Source organism: Cucurbita pepo, chromosome LG04, assembly GCF_002806865.2.
Source record: "Cucurbita pepo subsp. pepo cultivar mu-cu-16 chromosome LG04, ASM280686v2, whole genome shotgun sequence".
NCBI classification, from domain to species: domain Eukaryota; kingdom Viridiplantae; phylum Streptophyta; class Magnoliopsida; order Cucurbitales; family Cucurbitaceae; genus Cucurbita; species Cucurbita pepo.
In genome coordinates, this window is record NC_036641.1 from 3,279,794 (window position 1) to 3,293,113 (window position 13,320).

General features: G+C 42.3%; 20 non-coding genes across 20 annotated transcripts; all 20 read left to right on the forward strand.

The window, feature by feature from the left end:
- The first annotated feature begins 2,701 nt into the window (after positions 1-2,701).
- On the forward strand, positions 2,702-2,775 carry TRNAI-AAU. The gene has a single exon. It is a non-coding gene; the product is annotated as a tRNA-Ile (tRNA).
- Positions 2,776-6,019: 3,244 nt separating this feature from the next.
- TRNAI-AAU lies at positions 6,020-6,093 on the forward strand. Its single transcript has one exon. It is a non-coding gene; the product is annotated as a tRNA-Ile (tRNA).
- Positions 6,094-6,831: 738 nt separating this feature from the next.
- TRNAI-AAU lies at positions 6,832-6,905 on the forward strand. Its single transcript has one exon. It is a non-coding gene; the product is annotated as a tRNA-Ile (tRNA).
- Positions 6,906-7,082: 177 nt separating this feature from the next.
- Positions 7,083-7,156, forward strand: TRNAI-AAU. Its single transcript has one exon. It is a non-coding gene; the product is annotated as a tRNA-Ile (tRNA).
- A 177-nt stretch (positions 7,157-7,333) lies between these two features.
- TRNAI-AAU lies at positions 7,334-7,407 on the forward strand. Its single transcript has one exon. It is a non-coding gene; the product is annotated as a tRNA-Ile (tRNA).
- A 177-nt stretch (positions 7,408-7,584) lies between these two features.
- TRNAI-AAU lies at positions 7,585-7,658 on the forward strand. The gene has a single exon. It is a non-coding gene; the product is annotated as a tRNA-Ile (tRNA).
- Positions 7,659-8,329: 671 nt separating this feature from the next.
- Positions 8,330-8,403, forward strand: TRNAI-AAU. Its single transcript has one exon. It is a non-coding gene; the product is annotated as a tRNA-Ile (tRNA).
- A 177-nt stretch (positions 8,404-8,580) lies between these two features.
- On the forward strand, positions 8,581-8,654 carry TRNAI-AAU. Its single transcript has one exon. It is a non-coding gene; the product is annotated as a tRNA-Ile (tRNA).
- Positions 8,655-8,831: 177 nt separating this feature from the next.
- TRNAI-AAU lies at positions 8,832-8,905 on the forward strand. The gene has a single exon. It is a non-coding gene; the product is annotated as a tRNA-Ile (tRNA).
- Positions 8,906-9,082: 177 nt separating this feature from the next.
- On the forward strand, positions 9,083-9,156 carry TRNAI-AAU. The gene has a single exon. It is a non-coding gene; the product is annotated as a tRNA-Ile (tRNA).
- Positions 9,157-10,134: 978 nt separating this feature from the next.
- Positions 10,135-10,208, forward strand: TRNAI-AAU. Its single transcript has one exon. It is a non-coding gene; the product is annotated as a tRNA-Ile (tRNA).
- Positions 10,209-11,184: 976 nt separating this feature from the next.
- Positions 11,185-11,258, forward strand: TRNAI-AAU. The gene has a single exon. It is a non-coding gene; the product is annotated as a tRNA-Ile (tRNA).
- Positions 11,259-11,435: 177 nt separating this feature from the next.
- On the forward strand, positions 11,436-11,509 carry TRNAI-AAU. Its single transcript has one exon. It is a non-coding gene; the product is annotated as a tRNA-Ile (tRNA).
- A 177-nt stretch (positions 11,510-11,686) lies between these two features.
- TRNAI-AAU lies at positions 11,687-11,760 on the forward strand. Its single transcript has one exon. It is a non-coding gene; the product is annotated as a tRNA-Ile (tRNA).
- A 177-nt stretch (positions 11,761-11,937) lies between these two features.
- On the forward strand, positions 11,938-12,011 carry TRNAI-AAU. Its single transcript has one exon. It is a non-coding gene; the product is annotated as a tRNA-Ile (tRNA).
- A 177-nt stretch (positions 12,012-12,188) lies between these two features.
- TRNAI-AAU lies at positions 12,189-12,262 on the forward strand. Its single transcript has one exon. It is a non-coding gene; the product is annotated as a tRNA-Ile (tRNA).
- A 177-nt stretch (positions 12,263-12,439) lies between these two features.
- Positions 12,440-12,513, forward strand: TRNAI-AAU. The gene has a single exon. It is a non-coding gene; the product is annotated as a tRNA-Ile (tRNA).
- A 177-nt stretch (positions 12,514-12,690) lies between these two features.
- TRNAI-AAU lies at positions 12,691-12,764 on the forward strand. The gene has a single exon. It is a non-coding gene; the product is annotated as a tRNA-Ile (tRNA).
- A 177-nt stretch (positions 12,765-12,941) lies between these two features.
- On the forward strand, positions 12,942-13,015 carry TRNAI-AAU. Its single transcript has one exon. It is a non-coding gene; the product is annotated as a tRNA-Ile (tRNA).
- A 117-nt stretch (positions 13,016-13,132) lies between these two features.
- Positions 13,133-13,206, forward strand: TRNAI-AAU. The gene has a single exon. It is a non-coding gene; the product is annotated as a tRNA-Ile (tRNA).
- The last annotated feature ends 114 nt before the right edge of the window (positions 13,207-13,320 follow it).

Sequence of the window (13,320 nt, forward strand, 5' to 3'; positions counted from 1 at the left end):
CAGTTCATCATCCCAATAAATTCCAAGAAATACAAAATAGTTTCTACAGGGTGTTTTGTAAATCTCTTCTCGATTGGTCTTAATAAAGTGTGCGAGTGTTACCTATCGAGAGTTGTGTTCAACATCATGATTCCTAACATGGTATCAGAGCCATGTCCTTAACTTAGCCCTGTCAATAGAAGGCTCAAATGTCGAACAAAGAAGTTGTGAGCCTCGAAAGTGTAGTCAAAAGTGATTGAAGTGTCGAACAAATGACGTACTTTGTTCGAGGCTCCAAAGAAGGAGTCGAGCCTCGATTAAGGGGAGGCTCTATGGTGTACTTTCTTTGAGGAGGGGATTTGTAGGAGAGTAGTTCCACATCGACTAATTAAGGGTTGATCATGGGTTTATAAGTAAGGAATACATCTCCATTGGTATGAGGCCTTTTGGGGAAACAAAAAGCAAAACCATGAGAATTTATTTTTGAAGTGTTCTATATCATACCATTGTGGAGGGTCCTTATTCCTATTATGGTATGAGAGCCATGCCCTTGACTTAGGCGTGTGTCAATAGGATCCTCAAATGTCGAACAACGAAGTTGTGAGTCTCGAAAGTGTAGTCAAAAGCGATTCAAGTGTCGAACAAAGGGTGTACTTTGTTCGAGGGCTCCAGAGAAGGAGTCAAGCCTCGATTAAGGAGAGGATGTTCGAGGGCTCCATAGGCCTCAGTGGAGCTCTATGATGTACTTTGTTTGATGGGAGGATTGTTGGGAGAGGAGTTCCACATTGGTTAATAAAGGGGTTGATCATGAGTTTATAAGTAAGGAATACATCTTCGTTTGTATGAGGCCTTTTGGGAAAACCAAAAGCAAAACCATGAGAGCTTATGCTCAAAGTGGACAATATCATACCATTTTGGAGGGTCGTGATTCCTAACATGGTATCAGGGTTATGCCCTTAACTTAGTCCCGCCAATAGAATCCTCAAATGTCGAACAAAGAAGTTATGAGCTTCAAAAGTGTAGTCAAAAGTGACTCAAACGTCGAACAAAGGGTGTACTTTGTTGAGGGTTCCAAAGAAGGAGGCGAGCTTCGGTTAGGAGGAGGTTGTTCGAGGGCTCTAGAGAAAGAGTCGAGCCTAGATTAAGGGGAGGTTGTATGAGGGATCCATAAGCCTCAGGGGAGGTTCTTTGGTGTACTTTCTTCGAGGGGATGATTTTTAGGAGAGGATTTCCACATCGGCTAATTAAGGGTTTGATCATGGGTTTATAAGTAAGGAATACATCTCCATTGGTATGATCCCTTTTGGAAAAACCAAAAGTAAGGCCACGAGAGCTTATGCTCAAGGTGGAAAATATCATACCATTGTAGAGTGTCTGATTTCTAACAAAGACCGGTGACACTTGTCCAACTCATCATCAACCCACCGATTAGTCACTCTTATGCCTAATGTTGGGCCTCCGCTAGTGAATTGGAATGATTTAGCTTCCAAGTGGCCAAATTTGACTTTTAGCCTCCTTTGGTTTAAATGTCAAGATTTTCGACATTTTGGGGCTATTTTTATAATTTTCTGAAATCTTAGACTATTGGTGTGAAGAAGCATTTGGGCCTTTATAAATTTCACATTTTCAAGCTATTGCTCCAAATATTTATTCTAGTGTGTTACAAATCCTCTCCCTTCCCCTTCCCCCTTCCTTAGAACTTTCGTCTCTCGAAGTTGTCTAGTCTTACAACAACTTGGCGGTATAAGGCCCTCGTTTCATCCTCTCACTCTCAAGTCACCTTTTCGATTTGGTGGTTCTTCCACCGAACATTGACTAAGGTAATCTCCTTGTTTCTTGACCTTTTAATAACCTTGGATTTTCATACCATGGATAGCAATTAATTACAAAAAAAAGTAATAAGAATTATTGTTAGAAATTAAATAATTAATTACGAGTCATTGGGCATAAATTCCAACAACATTGACACCCTATAGCTAAGTAAGTACCTCCCCCACAAGCTGAACCTAGTCTCGCTTAGTGATGTCCTAGTCACTCTAGACCTCCCTACCTTTTGAATATGCCATGAGCTCACGATTCCAAACCTTGATTGGTGGGATGTCGTGTCTCAATTTGCAAGATATCAAATTGGCCAATTAGCTCAGTTGGTTAGAGTGTCATGCTAATAATGCAAAGGTCATAGGTCCGAGACCTGATATAGGCCATATAATTCAAAATAAGATTCAAATTTTAAGAATGTTAAATTGCCCAAACGAATATGTCATTCTTTTAGACCATTTAATAAAGTTAGTTAAATTCACCATATTGCACAACAAGAACCACGAGCTCAAACATTTACATCCTATAGCCTTAAGTAACTCTGAACCTAGCTTCAATTAGTGATGTCCTATTGACCCTAGACTTCCCTACCATTTGAATATGCTATGAGCTCACAATTCCAAACCTCGGTTGGTTGGATGTCGTGCCTCAATTTGCAAGATAACAAATTGGCCCATTAACTCAATTGGTTAGAGTGTCATGCTAATAACACGAAGGTCATAGGTTGAAGACCTGTATAGGCCATAAATTCAAAATAACTGGATCAAACATTTACATCCTATAGCCTACGTACCTATGAACCTAAGCTTCGCCTAGTGACCCTAGACCTCCCTACCTTTTGAATATGCCATGAGCTCACGATTCCAAACCTCGGTTGGTGGGATGTCATGCCTCAATTTGCTATGGCGTATTAGCTCAGTTGGTTAGAGTGTCGTGCTAATAACGCGAAGGTCACAGGTTCGAGACCTGTATGGGCCATAGCTTCAAAATTTAAGAATGTTGTATAGGCCAATATGCCAAGTACCTATGAACCTAGATTTTGGTGGGATGTTATGCCTCAATTTGCAAGATAANTTTTCGATTTGGTGGTTCTTCCACCGAACATTGACTAAGGTAATCTCCTTGTTTCTTGACCTTTTAATAACCTTGGATTTTCATACCATGGATAGCAATTAATTACAAAAAAAAGTAATAAGAATTATTGTTAGAAATTAAATAATTAATTACGAGTCATTGGGCATAAATTCCAACAACATTGACACCCTATAGCTAAGTAAGTACCTCCCCCACAAGCTGAACCTAGTCTCGCTTAGTGATGTCCTAGTCACTCTAGACCTCCCTACCTTTTGAATATGCCATGAGCTCACGATTCCAAACCTTGATTGGTGGGATGTCGTGTCTCAATTTGCAAGATATCAAATTGGCCAATTAGCTCAGTTGGTTAGAGTGTCATGCTAATAATGCAAAGGTCATAGGTCCGAGACCTGATATAGGCCATATAATTCAAAATAAGATTCAAATTTTAAGAATGTTAAATTGCCCAAACGAATATGTCATTCTTTTAGACCATTTAATAAAGTTAGTTANTTGGTTGGTGTGATGTTATGCCTCAATTTGCAAGATAGAAAATTGGCCTACGTCGTGCTAATAACGCCAAGGTCACAGGTTCGAGACCTGTATGGGCCATAGCTTAAAAATTTAAGAATGTATGGTTCGAGACCTGTATAGGCCATAGCTTCAAAATTTAAGAATGTTGTATGGCCCGAATGAATATGCCAAAATTTAAGAATGTTGTATGGCCCGAATGAATATGCCATTCTTTTAGACCATTCAACAAAGTTAGTTGAATTCACCATATTGCACAACAAGAACCACGAGCTCAAACATTTACATCCTATAGCCTTAAGTAACTCTGAACCTAGCTTCAATTAGTGATGTCCTATTGACCCTAGACTTCCCTACCATTTGAATATGCTATGAGCTCACAATTCCAAACCTCGGTTGGTTGGATGTCGTGCCTCAATTTGCAAGATAACAAATTGGCCCATTAACTCAATTGGTTAGAGTGTCATGCTAATAACACGAAGGTCATAGGTTGAAGACCTGTATAGGCCATAAATTCAAAATAACTGGATCAAACATTTACATCCTATAGCCTACGTACCTATGAACCTAAGCTTCGNAGAATTTAAGAATGTTGTATGGCCCGAGAGCTCAAACATTTACATCCTAGGGCCCTAGCTTCAGAATTTAAGAATGTTGTATGGCCCGAACGAATATGCCATTCTTTTAGACCATTCAACAAAGTTAGTTGAATTCACCATATTGCACAACAAGAACCACGAGCTCAAACATTTACATGAATTCACCATATTGCACAACAAGAACCACGAGCATATTGCACAACGAGAACCACGAGCTCAAACATTTACGTCCTAGAGCTAAGTACCTATGAGAATATGCCATTCTTTTAGACCATTCAACAAAGTTAGTTGAATTCACCATATTGCACAACAAGAACCACGAGCTCAAAAATTTACATCCTAGGGCCATAGCTTCAGAATTTAAGAATGTTGTATGGCCCGAACGAATATGCCATTCTTTTAGACCATTCAACAAAGTTAGTTGAATTCACCATATTGCACAACAAGAACCACGAGCTCAAACATTTACATGAATTCACCATATTGCACAACAAGAACCACGAGCATATTGCACAACGAGAACCACGAGCTCAAACATTTACGTCCTAGAGCTAAGTACCTATGAGAATATGCCATTCTTTTAGACCATTCAACAAAGTTAGTTGAATTCACCATATTGCACAACAAGAACCACGAGCTCAAAAATTTACATCCTAGGGCCATAGCTTCAGAATTTAAGAATGTTGTATGGCCCGAACGAATATGCCATTCTTTTAGACCATTCAACAAAGTTAGTTGAATTCACCATATTGCACAACAAGAACCACGAGCTCAAACATTTACATGAATTCACCATATTGCACAACAAGAACCACGAGCATATTGCACAACGAGAACCACGAGCTCAAACATTTACGTCCTAGAGCTAAGTACCTATACGAATATGCCATTCTTTTAGACCATTCAACAAAGTTAGTTGAATTCACCATATTGCACAACAAGAACCACGAGCTCAAACATTTACATCCTAGAGTTAAGTACCTATGACCCTAGACCTCCCTACCTTTTGAGTATGCCATGACCTCACGATAACAAACCTCGGTTGGTGGGATGTCATGCCTCAATTTGCAAGATAGCAAATTGGCCTATTGCACAGGTTTGAGACCTCTATGGGTCATAGATTCAAAATTTATGAAGTTAGTTTAATTCACCATATTGCACAACAAGAATGAACCAGGTTTAATTCACCATATTGCACAACAAGAACGAACCACGTTTAATTCACCATATTGCACAATAGGAACGAACCACGTTTAATTCACCATATTGCACAACAAGAACGAACCACGTTTAATTCACCATATTGCACAACAAGAACGAACCACGAGCTCAAACATTTACATCCAAGAGCTAAGTACCTATCAACCTAGCTTCGCTAACTTTTGAATATGCCATGAGCTCACGATTCCAAACCTCGGTTGGTGGGATGTCATGCCTCAATTTACAAGATGGCAAATTGGCCTGTTAGCTCAGTTGGTTAGAGCGTCGGGCTAATAACGCGCAAAGGTCATAGGTTCGAGACCTCTATGGGCCAACAAAGTTAGTTCAATTCACCATATTGCACAACAAGAACCACGAGCTCAAACATTTAAATCATAGAGCTAAGTACCCTATGAACCTAGCTTCACTTTGAGCTAATAGGCTCGGTTGGTGGGATGTCATACCTCACCTCAATTTGCAAGATAGCAAATTGGCCTATTAGCTCAGTTGGTTAGAGCGTCGTGCTAATAACACGAAGGTCACAGTTTCGAGACCTCTATGGGCGGCCATAGATTCAAAATTTAAGAATGTTGTATGGCCCGAACAAATATGCCATTCAACAAAGTTAGTTGAATTCGCCATATTGCACAACAAGAACCACGAGCTCAAATATTTTCTTGAGCTAAGTACCTTTGAACCTAGCTTCGCTAGATGTCCTAGTGACCCTAGACCTCCCTACCTTTTGAATATGCCATGAGCTCATGATTCCAAACCTCGGTTGGTGGGATGTCATGCCTCAATTTTAAAGGTAGCAAATTGGCTTATTAGCTCAGTTGGTTAGAGCGTCGTGCTAATAACGCGAAGGTCACAGGTTCGAGACCTGTATGGGCCACCATTCAACAAAGTTAGATGAATTCACCATATTGCACAACAAGAACCACGAGTACCTTTTTAACCTAGTGAATGTCGTAGTGATCCTAGACCTCCCTACCTTTTGAATATGCCATGTACCCTAGACCTCCCTACCTTTTGAATATGCCATGTACCCTAGACCTCCCTACCTTTTGAATATGCCATGTACCCTAGACCTCCCTACCTTTTGAATATGCCATGTACCCTAGACCTCCCTACCTTTTGAATATGCCATGTACCCTAGACCTCCCTACCTTTTGAATATGCCATGTACCCTAGACCTCCCTACCTTTTGAATATGCCATGTACCCTAGACCTCCCTACCTTTTGAATATGCCATGTACCCTAGACCTCCCTACCTTTTGAATATGCCATGTACCCTAGACCTCCCTACCTTTTGAATATGCCATGTACCCTAGACCTCCCTACCTTTTGAATATGCCATGTACCCTAGACCTCCCTACCTTTTGAATATGCCATGTACCCTAGACCTCCCTACCTTTTGAATATGCCATGTACCCTAGACCTCCCTACCTTTTGAATATGCCATGTACCCTAGACCTCCCTACCTTTTGAATATGCCATGTACCCTAGACCTCCCTACCTTTTGAATATGCCATGTACCCTAGACCTCCCTACCTTTTGAATATGCCATGAGCTCACGATTCCAAACCTCGGTTGGTGGGATGTCATGCCTCAATTTTCAAGATAGCAAATTGGCCTATTAGCTCAGTTGGTTAGAGCGTCGTGCTAATAACGCGAAGGTCACAGGTTCGAGACCTGTATGGGCCACCATTCAACAAAGTTAGTTGAATTCACCATATTGCACAACAAGAACCATGAGTACCTTTTAACCTAGCGAATGTCGTAGTGACCCTAGACCTCCCTACCTTTTGAATATGCCATGAGCTGATGATTCCAGACCTCGGTTGGTGGGATGTCATGCCTCAATTTTCAAGATAGCAAATTGGCCTATTAGCTCAGTTGGTTAGAGCGTCGTGCTAATAACGCGAAGGTCACAGGTTCGAGACCTGTATGGGCCACCATTCAACAAAGTTAGTTGAATTCACCATATTGCACAACAAGAACCACGAGTAACTTTTAACCTAGCGAATGTCGTAGTGACCCTAGACCTCCCTACCTTTTGAATATGCCACGAGCTCACGATTCCAAACCTCGGTTGGTGGGATGTCATGCCTCAATTTTCAAGATAGCAAATTGGCCTATTAGCTCAGTTGGTTAGAGCGTCGTGCTAATAACGCGAAGGTCACAGGTTCGAGACCTGTATGGGCCACCATTCAACAAATTTAGTTGAATTCACCATATTGCATAACAAGAACCATGAGTACCTTTTAACCTAGCGAATGTCGTAGTGACCCTAGACCTCCCTACCTTTTGAATATGCCATGAGCTGATGATTCCAGACCTCGGTTGGTGGGATGTCATGCCTCAATTTTCAAGATAGCAAATTGGCCTATTAGCTCAGTTGGTTAGAGCGTCGTGCTAATAACGCGAAGGTCACAGGTTCGAGACCTGTATGGGCCACCATTCAACAAATTTAGTTGAATTCACCATCTTGCATAACAAGAACCATATGAGTACCTTTTAACCTAGCGAATGTCGTAGTGACCCTGCCCTTTTGAATATGCATGAGCTGACGATTCCAAACCTCGGTTGGTGGGATGTCATGCCTCAATTTTCAAGATAGCAAATTGGCCTATTAGCTGAGTTGGTTAGAGCGTCGTGCTAATAACGCGAAGTTCAAAGGTTCGAGACCTGTATGGGCCACCATTCAACAAATTTAGTTGAATTCACCATATTACATAACAAGAACCACAAGTAACTTTTAACCTAGCGAATGTCGTAGTGACCCTAGACCTCCTTACCTTTTGAATATGCCACGAGCTCACGATTCCAAACCTCGGTTGGTGGGATGTCATGCCTCAATTTTCAAGATAGCAAAATGGCCTATTAGCTCAGGTTGTTAGAGCGTCGTGCTAATAACGCGAAGGTCACAGGTTCGAGACCTTTTTGGGCCACCATTCAACAAAGTTAGTTGAATTCACCATATTGCATAACAAGAACCATGAGTACCTTTTAACCTAGCGAATGTCGTAGTGACCCTAGACCTCCCTACCTTTTGAATATGCCACGAGCTCACGATTCCAAACCTCGGTTGGTGGGATGTCATGCCTCAATTTTCAAGATAGCAAATTGGCCTATTAGCTCAGTTGGTTAGAGCGTCGTGCTAATAACGCGAAGGTCACAGGTTCGAGACCTGTATGGGCCACCATTCAACAAAGTTAGTTGAATTCACCATATTGCACAACAAGAACCACGAGTAACTTTTAACCTAGCGAATGTCGTAGTGACCCTAGACCTCCCTACCTTTTGAATATGCCACGAGCTCACGATTCCAAACCTCGGTTGGTGGGATGTCATGCCTCAATTTTCAAGATAGCAAATTGGCCTATTAGCTCAGTTGGTTAGAGCGTCGTGCTAATAACGCGAAGGTCACAGGTTCGAGACCTGTATGGGCCACCATTCAACAAAGTTAGTTGAATTCACCATATTGCACAACAAGAACCACGAGTAACTTTTAACCTAGCGAATGTCGTAGTGACCCTAGACCTCCCTACCTTTTGAATATGCCACGAGCTCACGATTCCAAACCTCGGTTGGTGGGATGTCATGCCTCAATTTTCAAGATAGCAAATTGGCCTATTAGCTCAGTTGGTTAGAGCGTCGTGCTAATAACGCGAAGGTCACAGGTTCGAGACCTGTATGGGCCACCATTCAACAAATTTAGTTGAATTCACCATATTGCATAACAAGAACCATGAGTACCTTTTAACCTAGCGAATGTCGTAGTGACCCTAGACCTCCCTACCTTTTGAATATGCCACGAGCTCACGATTCCAAACCTCGGTTGGTGGGATGTCATGCCTCAATTTTCAAGATAGCAAATTGGCCTATTAGCTCAGTTGGTTAGAGCGTCGTGCTAATAACGCGAAGGTCACAGGTTCGAGACCTGTATGGGCCACCATTCAACAAAGTTAGTTGAATTCACCATATTGCACAACAAGAACCATGAGTAACTTTTAACCTAGCGAATGTCGTAGTGACCCTAGACCTCCCTACCTTTTGAATATGCCACGAGCTCACGATTCCAAACCTCGGTTGGTGGGATGTCATGCCTCAATTTTCAAGATAGCAAATTGGCCTATTAGCTCAGTTGGTTAGAAAGTCGTGCTAATAACGCGAAGGTCACAGGTTCTCGAGACCTGTATGGGCCACCATTCAACAAAGTTAATTGAATTCACCATATTGCATAACAAGAACCATGTCACAGGTTCGAGACCTGTATGGGTCACCATTCAACAAAGTTAGTTGAATTCACCATATTGCATAACAAGAACCATGAGTACCTTTTAACCTAGCGAATGTCGTAGTGACCCTTGACCCTAGAGCTCACGATTCCAAACCTCGGTTGGTGGGATGTAATGCCTCAATTATCAAGATAGCAAATTGGCCTATTAACTCAGTTGGTTAGAGCGTTGTGCTAATAACGCGAAGGTCACAGGTTCAAGACCTGTATGGGCCACCATTCAACAAATTTAGTTGAATTCACCATAATGCATAAAAAGAACCATGAGCAATTTTAAAGGTAGCAAATTGGCCTATTAGCTCAGTTGGTTAGAGCGTCGTGCTAATAAACGCGAAGGTCACATGTTCAAGACCTGTATGGGCCACCATTCAACAAAGTTGGTTGAATTCACCATATTGCACAACAAGAACGAAGGTCACATGTTCGAGACCTGTATGGGCCACCATTTATGGGCCACCATTCAACAAAGTTGGTTGAATTCACCATATTGCACAACAAGAACCACGAGTAACTTTTAACATAGCGAATGTCGTAGTGGCCCTAGACCTCCCTACCTTTTGAATATGCCACGAGCTCACGGTTCCAAACCTCGGTTGGTGGGATGTCATGCCTCAATTTTCAAGATAGCAAATTGGCCTATTTGTTCAGTTGGTTAGAGCGTCGTGCTAATAACGCGAAGGTCACAGGTTCGAGACCTGTATGGGCCACCATTCAACAAATTTAGTTGAATTCACCATATTGCACAACAAGAACCATGAGTACCTTTTAACCTAGCGAATGTCGTAGTGACCCTAGACCTCCCTACCTTTTGAATATGCCATGAGCTCACGATTCCAAACCTCGGTTGGTGGGATGTCATGCCTCAATTTACAAGATAGCAAATTGGCCTATGAGCTCACGATTCCAAACCTCGGTTGGTGGAATGTCATGCCTCAATTTACAAGATAGCAAATTGGCCTATTAGCTCAGTTGGTTAGAGCGTCGTGCTAATAACGCGAAGGTCACAGTTTGAGACCTGTATGGGCAACCATTCAACAAATTTAGTTGAATTCACCATATTGCATAACAAGAACCATATGAGTACCTTTTTAAGCTAGCGAATGTCGTAGTGACCCTAGACCTGATGATTCCAGACCTCGGTTGGTGGGATGTCATGCCTCAATTTTAAAGATAGCAAATTGGCCTATTAGCTCAGTTGGTTAGAGCGTCATGCTAATAACGCGAAGGTCACAGGTTCGAGACCTGTATGGGGCCACCATTAACCAAAGTTGGTTAAATTCACCATATTGCACAACAAGAACCATGAGTAACTTTTAACATAGCGAATGTCGTAGTGACCCTAGACCTCCCTACCTTTTGAATATGCCACGAGCTCACGATTCCAAACCTCGGTTGGTGGGATGTCATGCCTCAATTTTCAAGATAGCAAATTGGCCTATTAGCTCAGTTGGTTAGAAAGTCGTGCTAATAACGCGAAGGTCACAGGTTCGAGACCTGTATGGGCCACCATTCAACAAATTTAGTTGAATTCACCATATTGCATAACAAGAACCATGAGTACCTTTTAACCTAGCGAATGTCGTAGTGACCCTAGACCTCCCTACCTTTTGAATATGCCACGAGCTCACGATTCCAAACCTCGGTTGGTGGGATGTCATGCCTCAATTTTCAAGATAGCAAATTGGCCTATTAGCTCAGTTGGTTAGAGCGTCGTGCTAATAACGCGAAGGTCACAGGTTCGAGACCTGTATGGGCCACCATTCAACAAATTTAGTTGAATTCACCATATTGCATAACAAGAACCATGAGTACCTTTTAACCTAGCGAATGTCGTAGTGACCCTAGACCTCCCTACCTTTTGAATATGCCACGAGCTCACGATTCCAAACCTCGGTTGGTGGGATGTCATGCCTCAATTTTCAAGATAGCAAATTGGCCTATTAGCTCAGTTGGTTAGAGCGTCGTGCTAATAACGCGAAGGTCACAGGTTCGAGACCTGTATGGGCCACCATTCAACAAATTTAGTTGAATTCACCATATTGCATAACAAGAACCATGAGTACCTTTTAACCTAGCGAATGTCGTAGTGACCCTAGACCTCCCTACCTTTTGAATATGCCACGAGCTCACGATTCCAAACCTCGGTTGGTGGGATGTCATGCCTCAATTTTCAAGATAGCAAATTGGCCTATTAGCTCAGTTGGTTAGAGCGTCGTGCTAATAACGCGAAGGTCACAGGTTCGAGACCTGTATGGGCCACCATTCAACAAAGTTAGTTGAATTCACCATATTGCACAACAAGAACCACGAGTAACTTTTAACCTAGCGAATGTCGTAGTGACCCTAGACCTCCCTACCTTTTGAATATGCCACGAGCTCACGATTCCAAACCTCGGTTGGTGGGATGTCATGCCTCAATTTTCAAGATAGCAAATTGGCCTATTAGCTCAGTTGGTTAGAGCGTCGTGCTAATAACGCGAAGGTCACAGGTTCGAGACCTGTATGGGCCACCATTCAACAAATTTAGTTGAATTCACCATATTGCATAACAAGAACCATGAGTACCTTTTAACCTAGCGAATGTCGTAGTGACCCTAGACCTCCCTACCTTTTGAATATGCCACGAGCTCACGATTCCAAACCTCGGTTGGTGGGATGTCATGCCTCAATTTTCAAGATAGCAAATTGGCCTATTAGCTCAGTTGGTTAGAGCGTCGTGCTAATAACGCGAAGGTCACAGGTTCGAGACCTGTATGGGCCACCATTCAACAAAGTTAGTTGAATTCACCATATTGCACAACAAGAACCACGAGTAACTTTTAACCTAGCGAATGTCGTAGTGACCCTAGACCTCCCTACCTTTTGAATATGCCACGAGCTCACGATTCCAAACCTCGGTTGGTGGGATGTCATGCCTCAATTTTCAAGATAGCAAATTGGCCTATTAGCTCAGTTGGTTAGAGCGTCGTGCTAATAACGCGAAGGTCACAGGTTCGAGACCTGTATGGGCCACCATTCAACAAAGTTAGTTGAATTCACCATATTGCACAACAAGAACCACGAGTAACTTTTAACCTAGCGAATGTCGTAGTGACCCTAGACCTCCCTACCTTTTGAATATGCCACGAGCTCACGATTCCAAACCTCGGTTGGTGGGATGTCATGCCTCAATTTTCAAGATAGCAAATTGGCCTATTAGCTCAGTTGGTTAGAGCGTCGTGCTAATAACGCGAAGGTCACAGGTTCGAGACCTGTATGGGCCACCATTCAACAAATTTAGTTGAATTCACCATATTGCATAACAAGAACCATGAGTACCTTTTAACCTAGCGAATGTCGTAGTGACCCTAGACCTCCCTACCTTTTGAATATGCCATGAGCTGATGATTCCAGACCTCGGTTGGTGGGATGTCATGCCTCAATTTTCAAGATAGCAAATTGGCCTATTAGCTCAGTTGGTTAGAGCGTCGTGCTAATAACGCGAAGGTCACAGGTTCGAGACCTGTATGGGCCACCATTCAACAAAGTTAGTTGAATTCACCATATTGCATAACAAGAACCAAAGTTAGTTGAATTCACCATAGACCTCGGTTGGTGGGATGTCATGCCTCAATTTTCAAGATAGCAAATTGGCCTATTAGCTCAGTTGGTTAGAGCGTCGTGCTAATAACGCGAAGGTCACAGGTTCGAGACCTGTATGGGCCACCATTCAACAAATTTAGTTGAATTCACCATATTGCATAACAAGAACCATGTGTACCTTTTAACCTAGCGAATGCGTAGTGACCCTAATCCTCCCTACCTTTTGAATATGCCATA